Genomic DNA, 17,944 nt, shown 5'->3' on the forward strand with positions numbered 1-17,944 from the left:
AATTATTGATGGGGCAGCAGTGGACTTCTGACCCCGGCCTGCGAGGGATAGGACCCAGAACGCGGGCCCCAGCTCGGGCGAAGGAAGGTGGGCGGGCCGCAGAGGGTGGGCCAATCAACACGACCACAACAGGGGGCAGCGGACCCTACCCAAACAAAGCAGCATGTGCTCGCGGCCCGCGAACCCGCCCGGGAGTCAAGCTGCAAAGCGGCTCCAGCACAGCGAAGAGGGGCTGCCAGCGGCACTGGCGCCCCCGCACTCGCCCAGGACGCGCTGAGGGGGTTCCGGGTCCCTCCAGGGCGGCCGCGGAGGTGGGGCGAGGGACCACGGGGCTCGCGAGCGCGCGCCGGGCGGAACCAGGAAGCGGCGCGCGCCGGCGCGGGGCGCGCTCGGGGCTGCGGGCGACGCGCGCGGTCGGGACTCCGCGCGCGAGCGGCGCGCGCGCCCCCGTGGGCCCCAGCGCGAGGAGAGTCTTCGGCCGGAGCCGTCACCCCGGGCGGGACCGAGCGCTGGCGGCGACGCGCGGCGGCCCGGCCGAGGGAGGGAGGGAGCGAGCGAGCGGGCGGGAGAGCCAGAGAGCGGGTAGGAGGCAGCCCCTGGCGCCCGAGGGGCCGAGCGAGGTAGGAGCTGCGGGGCCGGTCTGAGGGTTGGGGCCCGCGGAGGGAGGCCGGGGAGCTTGCTTGGGCGGGGCCCCGCGCCCTGGCCGCCCAGACACCCGGCAGGGCCTCGCCGCCGCCATCGCTCCCCGGGCCGGGAGGGCGGCCGCAGGGACAGCGCACTGGGTGAGGGGAGCCACTCGGGGAGAAGGCTGGAGGGCCGCGCGAGGGGCGTCGTGCGGAGGCTGCGGCGGGCCGGGGTGGGTAGCGGGCAGAGACCGTGCGTGCGCGAGTGTCTGGGTGGGCTGCGGTTGGCAGCTCACGCCTTCGTGGTGCAGTTACCCCCCGCCGGCTCCTCGCGTTTCTCCTTATCTCAAGAGAGGTGTCAGCGACTCCTGGGGGGTGGGATGAGCGCGGCGGGGGGCGGTGGGGCGGGGGGGATTTAGCCAAGCTTCAAGGAACAGCGCCTTATAAGGAGTCCAGACAACAAATACGAGCGTTTTGTTCAGGCTCGGGGGGCGAGGGGAGGGGGGGTTGCAGAATCCCCCTTCAGGACCCGTCAAGCCCAGGCTGGTGCGTGTGGCGGTGGGACGCGGCGCGTTCTGGTTTCCTAGCCAGGATTAAAGAGTTTTTAAAAAAGTGCTCCTGATGTTGGGGGCAGATACGCAGCGTCGGAAGGGTAGTCCGTTGTGTCTCCCCAGCTGGTCTGAGGCTAAAGGAATCTGGCAAAGATGGTCAGGAGGATCAAAGAGGAAAAGAAGTTGTATGGAGCAAGAGGCGTTTGCAAACACTCGTAGCCAGCAATGATGGAAAAGGCAAAGACTGGAAAACAAGCTCCAGTTTTAGGAAGAGGGGATTAATGCGAACCACAGGAAATTTAGGGGCAAAAAGAGATAGCAACCCTCTCTTTCCTAAAGAGCCATGCCGCATCACTTTTGTTTTTGTTTTTCTTGTCCCCTCTGATCCTGTCATTGTATTTGATACCATCGTATCAAATAAATAGTGCTAAAAGTGGGTCGTAGACTGTTAGAGCTGGAAAGGACCCCCGCGGTAATGCTGCCTTCTTTATTGAACAAATGAGGAAACTGAGGCCAGGTACGTGGAAGGATCGGCCTGCTCCGTTCCCACAGATGTTTAGAACTTCAGGAACTGAAATGTCGGTCTGAAGACTCTCAGATCAGTGCTCTTCCCGAAGCATAGAGAAGTAGTAGATCTTTCCCTAAATACAGTTTCATAAATTGTCTCTGGAATGCCCTCGGGGAATACCCCTTGAAAGGGCCAGTGTATCACCTAATTATTAAACTGAGCTTAGGTCCCTGTTTCAGTCTTCAGATGGTGTTTATCGTCCTCTTGTATCTTAGATTTCCAAAGTGGTTGGATAGCTGCCTGGGCCATAATAAGCTTTCAGCTGTTGAGTATATTATCTCAAATAATTTTGTTATCGTTCAGCAAAGATAAAACTCTGCCTCTTTTCTCAACGTTTTTCTGATTGTTTGTTTACATTATATTGATCACATTGTTGATCACATTGTTGGTGTTCACTGACTATGTGTTTAGCATGCCTGTCATTTTTAAAATGTCATTCCCTAACACTGTGAACACAAGATCAGTTTTGATAGTGTTACTTGGTGGAATTCTATTGCTTGACTTTATTTCAAGGCTTCAGGTTTCTTGTTTGTGTTGGTACCAGTTTCCATCTCTTCGAAGATCACAGTTGTTAGAATTGATAGTGTAAGGGGGAGAAGGGAGCTGCTGATTTTAAGAAAATGTATTATGTGACAGTTTGTGATGTCTGTGGGTTTAACCAAAACAGCACACTTTTGGTCAGGTTGGTGTTATCTAGTAGATTGCTTGTTTTCTGTAGCCTTTGGAAGATGGAAAATTCAAGCACCTGGTTGAGACACAGGGAGAGAATGGAGAGATCTTCTTTTGAAAAAGCAAAACATTAAAAAAAAAAAAAAAAAAGAGTTGATTTCTATCACCAGCAGTTTGGTTATTGCACAACTGGGAGCTAAACTGCGCAAAATCTTTGCTGTACACCCAACTAAATAAATTATCCCCTCTTCTTACTAGTCAGGATGCACATGTTTGCCCACAGGCTGTTAATATGAATTGTGTTAAGAAATTTAAGGTGGCTATGTTTCTTAATCGGGTACTTCGTGATATACATGATGGGAGGGGGAGAAAGTGCTATCATTGTTTGGAGTGTTACAACATGAATATTTTGGTCAGCACTTCCTATTGTGGCCCAACTTCTCATTTCATCTTCATTTTCTTGCTCTCGATTGATGTTTTTTAAACAATTTTATTTACATATGCAAAACCCACATCAGGACTAGTAAAAGGTATCATTTGTTTGTTGCTCTTTGGGTACTTAATGTCAAATTGTTTCAAGTTGTATCATTATATTAAAGTTATTGCATATCATATTCAAATTATTTGTGATTTGTGTTAGGTTAGGTTTATATTAATCAGTGTGCTTTTGGTAGTTCATTTGACTTATTTTTGTATAGGTAATTGATACAGATAGTCTGTTAGAAAAGGATGATGTTGTAAATAGGTAAATAACAAGCTCAAGATTAAATTGCAGGTTGAAGGTAGAAGCCAAGGAAGCTTAACTCTTCTAGTGCCCTACAAACGTGTGTATCTCACAAATTTTCATACATGTCTGGATGTTCAATGACCACCAGGGACACATATTTTTCCCTTTCTATTAGCGTGTAGATTACCTACACTCTGGTGTACATTATTGTGTATTCTATGTGTACAAATAGTGTAGTGTACATTATTCCTACAAAAAGAAGCAGAAAACCTCCTGTTTTTTATTAGTTTTTTTGAAACTTATTCTTTGAAAAAGTTATCTGACAGTTCTAGGTTACTGAGCTCTTCAAAAAAATATCCTTTTACTGCATAATAAAGTATCAAAATACTTTGATACTTCTTAATAAAAATGTTTAAAAATTTGTTCTAAAGTATCACTGTCCCTGATTTTGTGTGGTATTTAAAGGAAAAGAGTTTTCTTTAAATCTGCGCTTTGTTAATAGAACCGTTCTAAAATCGGAAGTATTTTTTCCCCTGCAATGTTGGAAACAACAGTTTTGTGCTTATTTCTGGGAATAGGAAAGTCAGATTTAACAACCTAGTTTCCACTGATCAGTTTTTTTGTACATTTAAATTGTGACAACAGCGATTAAAAATGTTTTTACTTTGCTTTCTCTTAATTGTCATGTCCTTATTTTAATTAAATAGCCTGTTTACATTGGATGTTTTCTGATGAGTGATGCTCCTTTACTATTAAAAAACCTAAGCCCATTTGGAGAGGATTTTACATATCTAAATCTAGGCTATTTTTCTAATCAAAGAAAGGAGTAATTTACAGGTGTTTGACTTTTAGTTGAACGAGACCCTCACTTTTGGTGGTTTTAGGGTTTTGGATGACGTTTTATTACTTTTGTTAGTTTTGGTCACACCCATGACTTCCTTGGAAGGTATCTTTGAGGTTTGGTTTCCTTTTTTTTTAATGGTAATATTGGGGTGGGGGTGCTTCCTGTTTGTATTTTCAAAATTAGGTCCACATGGTAACCTTTTGGTAGTGTCACATTTTTATTTTATACGTACAAAGACGAGCATCAGATGTCATGTGGTTTGTCTTTGACCCATCGTACTGCCTCATGACAGCTCTACTGAATACCCGGTTGGAAAGACAAAATATCCCCAATCTTCCCAGCTCCCTTCAAGGTTTAGCTGCCTTGGAAGAAGTCTTAACAACAACTACCACAACAAAGGTGCAATTAACAGAAAAATGGGGCTGCCCCTTTCTGTTTTCCTGCCAGGTACCTAGAAAACGCACAGCACTAAGATAGAGTGAAAACATGTTATGTGTAGCTTTGACTGTCAGAGCTTTCGAGGGGGGGTTGCCATAGGTTTATATGATACGGAACTGCATCTATCTAGCAGTGACTATACCAGCTTTTCTGACCTCACCTAGAAGTCGTGTAGGGTGTCATGGAGGAGTTAAATAAGAACAAGGAGAAATTTAGTGTGGTGATGGTAGAACTTTGGAGGAATCACCCTCAGTCATAAAACTCTTCCTTGACCCTCCTGGATAATCATTAACGTGGTAGGTCATTTTTAATATAAATGTTGGACTCTGAGTCATATGGAGCGTTGCGGAGAAGAATATCCTTGAGAGAAGTACATATAGTATTGTTTCAGTAGTTGAAGCAAGTGGGCTTTTCCTCGCCTTCAGCTAACTTTATTATAAGAAATGTAATGACTTAATAGACTCCTGATTAAATTGGCATTCAAACATGTTTGCAGTTTAGGGACAGTTTCTGTCTTGTAAATTTTCTTTTAGATCACATCACTGAAGGCAGTACTGTATTAGCATGTGGCATGATTATGCATAATGCAATTTGCAAATAAGGTTGATGAGTGTCTTGATCTCCCATTTCCCCCCCCTCCATTGTCAATAAAGAAGTATGAGTTTGTCACATACTGGGTATTTTCTTCATTGGGTTTATTCATAATAATTACTTCCATTTCTCATGTGTTATAGTACTACTAAGATGAAAAATACATATATTGATTGAAAATTTTTTGGAAACTAGCTTGCAGAATCCAACACTCATTCCCCATTTGTTCTTCCATTGCCTTTGGCACTCTGATGAACTCTTTATAATTACTTTCCAGATTTATTTCTAGTATAAAGAGAAATATCACCGTATTCTGTGCACTACTAGTTTTTTGAGGTGCTTATGCTGACTCATTTTTTAATTTTACTAAGATACGGAGTATGGTTTGAGAGCAATAATGAGATTCTCAGAAAATATGAAAACTTTCCTTTCTGACTACTCAGAGAAAGGTTGGGGAAGACAAGGGGAAATACATCAATGAGCCAATCAATTATTGTTATTTGTTGGGATTAATTTGGTGACTAATATTTTCAGTGCCCATCAGGCTAGTAAAACTGACTTTGGCTTTACCCTGCGATGATCAGGACAAACCCAAGTGTTCTCTGATGTTGCCTGTCTTTTCCTGGTAGGGGATTTTCTTTTGCATATGGGAAATCAAGCCAAAGCTACCAGTAACAGCCACGTCCAAGATTTGTATAAAAAAAGAAAAACTCTTTAAAAAAAAACAAAAACTCTTTACCCCTCTGGGCTATAACTCTTAACTTACCATGGGCTCATTTGAGAAGGTATGCTAATTGTTTGTATAATGATTATTATGCTATCTTTCAAAAAGTGATCAGAAAATTAAAGTACTTCAAATTTTGCCCCAAACCTAAAAGTGGAAAGATAGTAAAAAATAATACCCAACACCATTCACTTACAGAGTGCCAAGCAGACGTTGTTATAAGCTCTTGGCGTGTTTTAACTCATGATCCTCAGAGAGGTGGGTTCTATCCCGAGGAGATCTGAGGAGATGAAAGAGGAAGAAATGGCCACAGAAAAGTTAAGTAATTGTCCAAGGTCACACTGCTGCTAATGGCAGGGCTGGATTCAGACATAGGCCAAGCTGAATCCAGAAACAGTTGTTACCCACTGCACGTCGGAGGAGAGCGGGTAACTGTCACTTTGCAGGGAGACGTTTGGTTTCTTTAGAGGTTTATGGTTCTTTGTGTTCCAAAATGGACTTTCTGTTTTTTTAATAGAAAATTTTAAATGTATATTTGGAATTTTTTTAAGCTTATGAAGGTGATGGTAGGTGTTTTACAACTAATTTATATATTCCTGATAGAAATTATGTTAAAATAGAGAAAGTCTTCATTTTAACTCTAAGTTGTCCTTTGTTGTCCTTTCTACTGACGTTACCATGTACATCACAGGGGAAGAGCTATAAGCTGTCTCTTTGGCTTCTGTTTACAAACAAAAGGATCTTCTGTGTCAGTGTGGTTTGAGACATGCATGTTTGTTGACTGAGAATGCAAGTATCCAGCTCATTTATTTGCAACTTTATTTTGAAGGGATCTATGGTCCTATTCTTGTTTTAAAGCCAGTAATTGTGTTTTTTGAAATAGAAAGACTTATGAATTTTAATTTGAGGGGATAGTTTTTAAGGCAACTGAACTTATTGCATATGTTTCTAGTTGTGCAAAGGCCCTTAGAAAGTAGTCTCAGAACGTATTCCTTTTCATATCTGATGCTTACATTATTCTCTCATCTCTTTTTTTAGAGGTGGATTATAAAGTTAGATCTTGGAGACAGAATTCACAACCCTAAAGTGTAGTGATTTGAACTTGAGAGATCAAGTCAGGGATGAGAAAAACTTCAATTCCCTGAGCAGACAGTATGAACTTGTTCAAATAAACAGAGGATGTTAGCTTCCAGGGTTGTCAAACTGTCACCTTTGACCAGAGTTGAATTTTCTTTGAATGTTGACAAAAGTTACAATGTCAGTGGAAAAAGCTTAATGTGAAGTATGTATAACTCAGAATTTCCTTATGTTTGTGTCAGTGAAATCCTACAATTAAAACTTTTTTTTTTTTTAAGTGTGTATGTATGTCTGATGAGTTTAAAAAGCCTTCAGTGGGGGTTTCCAGCCTTTAGGTGAGAGTCAATTAGAAAGTTTGTGAAAAACTATTTTGTGTTGTCTAAAATTCAGAGCCTATAACTGATAGCAAATCAATATGTTTTTATAAAGAATGGGATTTTAAAAAATCCGAACTGGGAGAAATTTAAAATATCATTGTAGCAAACTATATTTAAAATATCATTGTAGCAGAAAAAAAGAAACTGTTGAGTACTTAATCTGTTAAAGTACTAAAAATTAGGATTTATCAGCTTCATGATATAGCATTCTACAATATATTCATGGTTTAAACTAGGCAAAAATATTCTCTCAAAAATAATGCTGATTCTATTTTTCCTTTTGTTTCATGTTTCTAAAAATGATTTGGTCGTCTTTTAGGCTTGAAAAAAGTAGCAACCGAGGTATCTACAGAAATATATAGCTCTTTACAGAATGAAACAGTCACTTCAGCCTGTGGATTTGTGTTTTTAGGATTTGTGATGTTTCTGGTAGAAAGTAAGAGAGAGTGCTGGTCAGAATTGAGCTTTGTAGAGTCTTACTCCAGAAGATAACGGAAGGTCCAATGCATAGGGATGTAGTGCAAATATTCCTTGTTCTTGTATTGTTATTGTTTCAATTGTGTAATGATATGTTAAACCCTGAATGTGGGCATATTTTAAAGATGAGTTTATCCTTCAGTGAGTTTAAACATCAAGTAAAAATACTAATACACTGTAATGTGTCATAGAGGTTGGCCTTCCTCCTTAACTGTTGAAGGTACCAAAACAAAATAGAAAATGTTTGGCTTCCTGAATGACATGGCTGCAGTGAACATGCTGAGTTGGTAATGAAGCATAATCCTTTGATTTTGCAATACCAGAGTAAAACACATAATTTTAAAGGAATGGGTCCATAAGATAACTTATTACCTTAATCACGTATTTTAAATTTTGTCCCAGAAATGTGATATCAAAATTTATGGTTTTGAAGTTTTATTCCTTAAGTGTAAGAAATCTAGTTGGGATAGAACATTATATAACAGTTATATTGGTAAATTTCAACAGGACACATATAAAAACAGTAGCTTTTAGGAAATAACTCCTAAAAGAATATAGGCCAGGCATAAGAATAGACACTGAAAAAATATTTCTTCTGGGTTGTGGGATTCTGGGTGTATGTGTCCACTTTCTAGTAGTTTCCCATTTTTCTACAGTAAATAGGTGATAATAAATAGGAACCCTGGAGAAGGAAATGGCAACCCACTCCAGTATTCTTGCCTGGAAACTCCCATGGACAGAGAAGCCTGGCATGCTGAAGTCCTTGTGATTGCAAAGGAGTTGGACAGAACTTAGCGACTAAACAACAACAACAATAAATAGGAAATACTTTTGTAAACAAGAAAAGAAAGTTATTTTTAATGAATTGGTGAAGAACATGTGAGACAGCTCTATAATAGTGGAATATTGTTTAGCCATAAAAAGAAGGAAATCCATTGTGACAGTGTGGATGAACCTTGAGGGCATTATGCTAAGTGAAGTAAGTCAGACAGAAGAAAATGCTGTCTGACCTCACTTACTTGTGGAATCTACAAAAACTGAACTCCTAGAAACAGCAGACTGGTGGTTGCCAGGCGAGCACAGTGGGGAAATGGATGAGGGTGGTTAAATGGTACAAATTTCCAGTTATTAAGATGAATAAGTTCTGGGGATGTAAATTACAGCATGGTGACTATATTACTATATACACAATACTATACTATGTGTTTTAAGTTGCTCAGAGAGTAGATCTAAAAGTTTTCACCAAACAAAAATTGTAACTATGTGAGTTGATGGATGTGTTAACTAACCTTATTGTGGTCATCGTTTTGCAATATATACTTATATCAAATCATTTCATCTACATCTTAAGTTTGCACAATGTTATGTCAGTTATATCTCAATAAAGTTGGGGCAAAAGTTATTTGTAAAATGGCTTCTGTATTTTGATTTATCTCAGAGTGAGAAACCTGTTTTTGTTTTCAGTTAGTGTTTCCTTTTTAGGAGCAGAGAAACAAGTAGATTGTGATGTTTGTGTTAAATATTTGGCTTGATGATAGGACCTCTTTTTTTGATGAATGATATTAAAATCATTTTATTGTATTTAATATTCTTAGAGTTGATATAACTTGAGGATTGAGTTGTTTCTTATATTTGCTGGAGTGCTTCATACTTTTATATATAAGCTGATGGAGAATTATAATACTGATTATAAATATAATAAGGAAATTATGTTATTTTACTTGTGTATATGCCCTACTGGGTTGCCAGTCATTTCATACTGAAGGTGTGTGTTTGTTTTTTCAACTTTTGGGGGAAAAATGGTCTTATTTAACTTCTAGTAATGCTGAACATTATTTCAGTATATTTTCTGCATTTGCTTTTGTACTGCTTTCTCATTCATGGTGATACCTGCAAAGGATCTAGGTGTATAGATTTCTTTTTCTTGTAATTTCATTAGTCATGCTTAATGATTTCTCTGTGTTTTTTATGATATTCATTTGGGAATATCTGGTAAAGGAAACCTCTGGTGAAAGACTCTTTTGGGTATATATCATTGCAGGACACTTGTGTTTTGCCTTAATTAAATTTGCATTAAATAGTTTATTTGTAACAAAATCTAGTGTATAAAAGCATTTAACATTTTAAGGCGTTTAGGGAACAAAAATGAACATAAATTACAGGTTTTAGAATTGTGAAGCATAGCTCTCTAGGTCTTATCACTTTGCAGCAAATAAAATTACAGTCTTAAAGAAAATATGTACTATTGAGCCCAGCAGAACACCTACATATTTTATGTAAAATTCAACTCAGTAAAAATCTACCTTAACTTAGATTGTACCTTGTAATTTATTATAATGGAATTTCCAATAACAGAATTTTAAGTCAGTTTTGGGAATAATAAAACATAAAAGAGACCATATAGTACCTTTTGGTTTTTTTTAATCCTAAGTCCATAAGGAGTTAATTCCAGTTCATGAAGATAATAATTATTATTACTTTATTTTTATTTTTTAAGTAGAAGTTTTTATTTTATCTTTTTGGCCCTGATGCATGTGGAATCTTAGTAGTTCCTGACCAGAGATCGAACCCATACCACCTATAGTGGAAGCGTGATGTCTTCATCACTGGACCACCAGGGAAATCTGATAGTATTTTGAAGATAATTATCTTTGTATATTAAAAATAATACTGTAAGCATATATTGCCCAGTATGCCTTCATAAATGAATCCTGTTGATTTTATTATTCTTTTTTGCTTATCACTTTTTACCTCCTCTGCCTCCTGAAAATATGACAATCTCATTTAATCCAAAATTATGTTTTCCTTTGGTTTCAGTTCATTTATAGTTGCTGATTTCCCCTGTAACCTATTTTATCACTATGATATTATTGTGGCCAGTAGATAATCTTTCTTCCCTTAAATATCTGAATCATTTTTACCAAACCATGAGATACTTTAAAAATTATATAAATTGTGGCCTCAAATTTAGTATTCTATATTTCACAATATGGCATCAGTAAATTATTGAACATTTTAAAATTAATATATGAAGTGATTTATTGCTTTCTTCATTTAGAACTAATTACTTGATAGTGTTTTAGTCCTTATTTGATTTTGAGAACTTGGCTGTCCTCACAAAGATAAGTCTTTTTCTAAGTCCTTAAATCTTAAAGTTATCTCTTTAAAGGAGCTCAAATGGATATAAGATTCAAATGATGTATGGCAAAAACCACTACAATATTGTAAAGTAATTAGCCTCCAACTAATAAAAATAAATGGAAAAAAAAAGATTCAAATGACTGTGAAAAATAATTACTTCTTTTAAAAGTTAATATTATAATTTTGTTTGAAACTGTCTAATTCACTTTTTGTCTCCTAGCTGCCAGAGAGCTTTGGGGGATTGTGTGTGAGAGTATGTGCGTGTGTTTGAGTGTGTGTGTTTCAAATACTTTCAAATTGTGCAAAGAAATCTATTCCAAAATTTTATGATAATTGGGCTGCCAATCAAGGTAAGACTTAGTAAAGACTAAGTAAATATTGACTGACTGCTGAGCTCATGCACTGTACAATCACATATGCTTTTGAGGGCAGTGAGTCAACAACTTGACCCATTAAGCTATATACTCCAATGGTTCTTAACCAGTGGTGGACTAGGGGGCCTTTTGAGGCACTAATGAATCCATGGACTCTCTTCCCAGTAAAGAATACACACACTCAAACATTTGCATGTTTCAAGAGGTTTGTGGACCCAGGACACAACTCAGCTGTAAACAGCCAGCTCTCAGTTAACACAGGTAATGGAGATGAGAGACTATGGAGAAGAAATAACAAATACTCCCAAGTTTATTGTTAAAACAAATTTCTAGACTTACCTTGTTATCTGGGAGCTCAAAGGGGACTTGTTTCCCCAGGGAACTAATAGATATCAATATACTGAAACGTTTTTAAGGTGTGTATTCTATTGTATAACTGTACCGTAATTTAGTTAATCCATTCATAATTGATAGCTGTTTCTAGTTTTTCACTTTTATAAACAATACAGTAGTACAGCTCCTTAGGCAGAGTGGATTTTTTTCACATTTACTGGACTATCTCCTTAATGTTAAGTTCTAGAAGTGGAGCTGCTGAGTCATTTGATAGTCATAGATAGTGCCAGACTGCCCTCCAAAAAGACTATCCCAGTCGACCTGCCCACCAGTAACTAGTGCATGAAAGGGGTGGTCTTTTTCCCACATCTGCTGGTTACTAAGTGTTGGCAGCCTTTCCATCTTTGCTAGTCTCTCATATTTGCTTGTATTTCTTTGATTTCTACCAAGGCCGGACAGTGCTTCACAAGTTTGCTGGCCATTTTGTTTTCTCTTTGTGATTTGCCTCTGTATATAATTAGCCTGTCTTTTCTGTTACAGGTGCTTGAGTTTTCCTCAGAGATATTTCTGTCTTACATATTACAAATTATTTCTTCCCTGTTTTTTTCTTTTTTTTTGGCTTTCAACCTTGTATACTATTTTTTTTGTAGTACAAACTTGTTAAATTTTCTTGTAGTCTAACTTGATAAATCTTTTCTTCTCTGATCTGGCTATTATGACATACTTAGAAAAACGACACCTACCCAAAGATGGTAAAATTTTCATTTGTATTTTCTTTTAGAATATTTGATTGTTCTAATTTTTTAAATGAATGTATTTATTTTTGGCTGTGCTGGGTCTTCATTGCTGCCGGGCCTTTTCCCTAGTTGTAGAGATCAGGGGCTCCTCTCCAGTTGCAGTGCTTGAGTTTCTCATTGCGGTGGCCTCTCTTGTGGAGCATGGACTCTAGGGCACACGGGCTCCAGGAGTTGCAGCTTGATTTAGAGCAGAGGCTCAATAACTGTGGTACACAGGCTTAGTTGCTCCGAGGCATGTGGGATCTTCTCCAATCAGTGATTGAACCTGTATCTCCCGCATTGGCAGGCTGATTCTTTCCCACTTGAGCCACCAGGGAAGCCTGGTTCTAATTTTTTTTTGCATTAAGTTGCTCAGTCCATCTAGAATCTATTTCTGTGTAAGAAGTGAGGTGGGACTATAGCTTTATTAGTTTTCCTCAAGGTAACAATATTATTTATTGATCATTTTTCACTGTATGCCCAGCACTGAGCTAAGTGTTTCACAAGTGTTAACAGTTTCAACCTAAATCAGTTCCAAATCGCTTGCTAGTTATCCAGAAAAATCCACCACTTCCCATTAGCTTCCTCTTTTCCCCATTGATAGGAAAGTCCATCTTAATGTTTACTAAATCCTCTATATGTTCAGATCTGCTTCTTGTCTATCCTGTTCCATAGATTAATGTGGTTCTGAATATACCATGTTGTTTTAATTTTTTTTGTTTGTTTTAATTATTATACCACATTGTTTATTTGGATCACTAAAATTTTTTTTCAGAGAATAAATCAGATGAGAATTCACATGGACTTCCTTTAGAATGTGCATTGGAATAGTTTTTAATATGATTCAAAATGAATTTCACATTCTTTGAACAGATGGTGGATAATCACCGGTAGTTTCATTAAAGAATCACTAGATTTAGTCTTCTTAAACATATCATTCTATAGAGATTATGAAATAGAATGTAATTTTTAAAAGCAATGTTCTGAATACTTTGAACTGAAATAGTGTAATTTCATGCTAACATTTCAGTAAGTATAGTAAAATTATATATTTAAATTTTTAAATTTAAAACCTTAGGATTGCTTTCAAAATTTTTTCCTTCTAAGCAATACATAGAAGCAGAGTTATAATTGTTACTGATGAGTATGAACTAGAAAATTGTTAAAGAGTTATATAGGAATATGTGAAATATTTTGGTTATAGACAAGAAGCTTGTCCAGTATAAATGTAATTTTTTAGAAGTAACCTTTTAAAAAAGCAAAAAGAAACAGGTGAAATCAATTTTAATAACATATATTCTTTAACCCAGTATATCCAAAATATTATTATTTCAACAAGTACCACATACTCACTGCACAGTTAGTCACTCAGTCCTGTCCAACTCTTTGTGACCTTGGGGATTCTCCAGGCAAGAATACTGGAGTGGGTTACCATGTCCACTTTAAGGGGACCTTCCCAACCCAGGCATCAAACCCGGGTTTCCTGCATTGTGGGCGGATTCTTTACGATCTGAGCCACCAGGGAAGCCCAAGAATACTGGAGTTGGTAGCCTATCCCTTCTCCAAGGGAGCTTTCCAACCCAGGAATCGAATCAGGGGCTCCTCCATTGCAGGTGGATTCTTTACCAGCTGAGCTAACAGGGAAACCCGTGTGATCAATATATGAACTTCCCTGGTGGTCCAGTGATTAAGAATCTGCCTCCCAATGCAGGGAACCCAGATTTCCTCCTTGGTTGGGAAAATAAGATCCCACATGCCCCAGGGGCAGCTAGTGAAAGCCCACTCACCAAAATGAATACCTAGCACAACCAAAATTAATTAATAAAAAAAATAAACTACTAAGGAAACATTTTACATTTCTTTTTTGCTGCTGAGTCTTCAAAATCTGGTATGTGTTTTACACATACAGCGTATCTGAATTTAGATGCAAAGTTTCTACCAGAAGTACATGAATGTTCAGATTTCATAAAACTTTTAGTTGATAAAGTAGATTCACATACTGAGGTCATTCTAATAACCAAACCTACTTGAAAGTCTTCCAGTAATCAAGTTAGTTGAGCCTCAATTTTTAAGTTTAACATTTGAGTTGATTAAAAATGAAATGAAATAAAAATTTAGTTCCTCAGTCACACTAGCCACATTTGAAGTGCCCCAATAATAGCATATGTGGCTTGTAGCTGTCATAACTGGACAGTGCAGTTACAGGCCTTTTAAAGAAGTAAAATAAAATACAAGCTGTCTCCTGCTTTTAACATCTAGTTTACATATAGCTCACATACAGATAGGGTCGCTTACCCTCAGAGAACTGAAGTCATTGCTCTCCAAGGGAGCAGAATTTACTCTTACCTAAAAACATGATAGCCCTGAAACTTCCCACCAGACCCCAACCCCAAAACGCACACAGACTTACACAGATGCATTCTTTTTTTTTTTTAAGTGCTGCGCTGAGCCCTGGTTGAAGCTTTATCCACATCCCTGGAGGCCGTCTGCTTTGTCGGGATTAGAAGAGCAGTCTTTGCTGGGAGAGGTGTGGCAGACAGGAGTAGAGGGATTCCTTGGTTACTCATGGGATCTCTGACTAGACATCCTAACGTCTTTTCCTTCAGAAACAAAATTATAAAAGGTAATTAGGTTTTGTAGGATTGTAAATCAGTTGGGGTTTGGGGGCTTACCTAGGAGTTTTTCGTCTCTTTCATCCTTTTGTTTCTATGGGAAAATGTTCAATATCCTGAATAACAAATATGCAGATATATTTGGATTATGATTCCATTTGTAAGGTGACCAAGAAGGTGGAGGAAAGAGGTTGGGAGTTGCCTGTTGTTTTTATTACAGAAGGTGCAGGAGTCTGGGTGTTGAATTTTGATGCATCAGCCCAAATTGTCTCTTGTCACCTCTTGCTTACAACTCTGGAACTAAAACAACCCATACTGTTTTAGATGAACTCAACTGTCAAAACCACTTTTAGGCAGAGTTGGTTTGTGTTTGGGTTTTTTTTTTTCCGATGTGTCTCTGGATTTTTGTTTTGTGTGTGTGTTGTTTGTTCTTAATTTGTATGCACCAAATCTTAGTTACAGCACATGGGATCTTTAGTTTCGACATGTAGGATCTAGTTCCCTGATTAGGGGTTGAACTTGGGCCCCCTGTGTTGGGAGCTTGCAGTGCTAGCTACTGGGCCACCAAAGAGGTGTGTGTGTGTGTGTTTTAGAAACATACAGGTTTGCCTGGAAAAGAACCTTATTTATCTTTTGGTCTTAGTTACTCTTCATGGTGTATGTAAAGTTGATGCTTGAAATTTGAGATCTAGTTACAAATGAAATTTTTCCTATGAAAAGAAATCCCCCCTGCCCTGTTAGTTTAATCTTAAGACATATCTTATGGAGGGAGGTAATTTTGAGTTATCATCCTGAGATGGTGATAACTCCACTTATTGATACATGTGGACGACTGAAGCAACAGCTTCAGATGGCCAACTTGACACTCCAATCCTCAGGCCTTCCTTCTTAGTTTATCTTAATGGGTTTTTTTTTTTTAGATCGCTGGTTCTAGAAGGAACCTTTGAAGAAATGGATAGAACTGTGCTATTTTTGAATATTAGCTGACACCTAAGCCAAATTCAGTTGGCCTTTTATTTATTTATTAAATAATTTTTATTTATTTACTTGCTTGTTTTTGGTTATGCGGGGTCTTTATTGCTGCGTGGGCTTTTCTGTAGTAGCTGTGAGCGGGAGCTACTCTCTACTTGCAGAGCTAGAGCTTCTCATTGCAGTGGCTTTTCTTGTCGGGAAGCACAGGCTCTAAGACTCTCGGGCTTCAGTAGTTGTGGCTCTCAAGCTGTAGAATACAGGCTCAATAGTTGTGACGGACAGGCTTAGTTGCTCCCTGGCATGTGGGATCTTCCTGGATCAAGGCTCGAACCCCATGTCTCCTACATTGACAAGCAGATTCTTTACCACTGCATGCTACGTTGTGTCCGACTCCTTGCAACCCTATAGACTAGCCTGCCAGGCTCCTCTGTTCATAGGATTCTCCAGGCAAGAATACTGGAGTGGGTTGCTGTGCCTTCTTCCAGGGGATCAGACCCACGTTTCTGTGTTGGCAGGTGGGTTCTTTACCACTAGCCACCTGGGAAGCCCATTGAACCACCAGGAAAGCCTGGTTGGCTGTTTAATGTTAAATAAAATACTTGGTAGCTTTTACTCCCAGGCAGCCTTTCGGAAACCCTTTAGTTTAACATGGTGTCCAAAGTAGGTTAATTATAACTCGGAACATCCTGGTATACTTTACTGATTGTAAATTATTCCTCAATAAAATTGAGAATTATTTCCATAAAGGAAAAAAAAAATCCCCTTTTCCCCAAATATAATATAACCTATTTTAGAATATTTGAAATATTTCCTTAAAGGTGAAGATTTCAGTGTGTACAAAAATCATGGTGTTCCAAGGGGAAATCTGACTTTTTTGTCTTAAAATTTATTATTTTCATTATATATGAACAAAAAGATTGTTGAGTTGAGAAACAGGGCATTTTCAAATATTTAAAAATATTTTTATTATACCTAGATTTTCACTGTAATAGCATTTGTTATTGTAGTAGAATTGTACATATGTTTTATTTCTTGGGAAAAAGAAGAAGCCAAATGTTTGCAGGCCACCTGCCATCCTGTGCTGCTATACACTGGCGAGGAGAAACTTGAGTCCTATTGTAAATTTTAAACTCTGTGCTCTGTATTTTTAGTATCTTGTGGAGATTGAATCTGCAAATCGTCTCTGAGAGATAAATGATTTGATTTGATTGTGACAAGCATGAAAATTATCCTCTGTATAAAACTGTGTCTCCTGGGAAAAAGCTGGACTAATACCACACTGAAATGACCTTAACGGTGGAATCTTTGATTAGATCCACATTGTTATGCACATACTACAGCCCCATAAAGTTGATCAACTTCCACCAGGGATGAGCAGATGTCCTGGCTTTATCAGAAATTGCTTTCCCATTGCCACGCCTTTCGTGAAAACCAGTCATCACCCTTGTTGTCTGATTTTATTGAGATGCTTTTAACACTGTTCCCACCCCCCCCCCCCAAATATTGGTTTGAATGCGCAGACTTTGCTATTTACTTGTAAGGTGTTATGGTAATCAGGTATGGTGTCCTTCTCCTGAAACAGAAATAAAAAGAAGAGAATTAAAAGCAAAAAATAGAAAGCACAGCATAGTCTGTATTTAAACTTTAAAGTGTTTCATATCAGATACTAGAACCTAAGTTCCCTAACAGGCATGTCTGTTTTTTTCACTGCTGTATCCTCAGTACCTAGAATAGAACTTGGCATGTAACAGATCCTCAGTAAGTACTGTTTCAATGACTGGGTTGGTCTGCTTGCTTTTGTTTATAGCAGGAAGACCCTCATCTCTGATAGTAAAGATTGGTTGATGTTGAAGGTACTGTAATTCCATCTCAATGTTCAGGGTGTGTCCAGAGAACTCTTCAACCCTCAGTAGGACTGAAGTTCTGCCTATTACTCTGGAAGAAAGAAAAGAGAGGGGAAAGCCAATTCTCTTTGTTTCCTTTGGATTTCAGAGTTCAAGATGGAAGAAATTTGAGTTTACTAGGAAGGAATTGGCTTTTCCCCTCCATTTAAAAAAAATTGTGTTCATA

General features: G+C 38.6%; 1 protein-coding gene across 4 annotated transcripts in view; it reads left to right on the plus strand.

The window, feature by feature from the left end:
- The first annotated feature begins 446 nt into the window (after positions 1-446).
- LOC122441627 (signal transducer and activator of transcription 5B) overlaps positions 447-17,944 on the plus strand; it is a 64,643-nt gene continuing 47,145 nt past the window's right edge. Inside the window, exons 1-2 of one of the 4 annotated variants that reach the window (XM_043468469.1) lie at positions 447-620; positions 14,728-14,913. The gene's annotated coding sequence lies outside the window, so the exon portion shown is untranslated. Of the gene's footprint in view, positions 621-757; positions 783-14,727; positions 14,914-17,944 lie in introns of those variants that run through there. The other 3 variants (XM_043468454.1, XM_043468497.1, XM_043468478.1) reach the window with 3 other exon arrangements.

Source organism: Cervus canadensis, chromosome 1, assembly GCF_019320065.1.
Source record: "Cervus canadensis isolate Bull #8, Minnesota chromosome 1, ASM1932006v1, whole genome shotgun sequence".
Taxonomy (NCBI): Eukaryota; Metazoa; Chordata; class Mammalia; order Artiodactyla; family Cervidae; genus Cervus; species Cervus canadensis.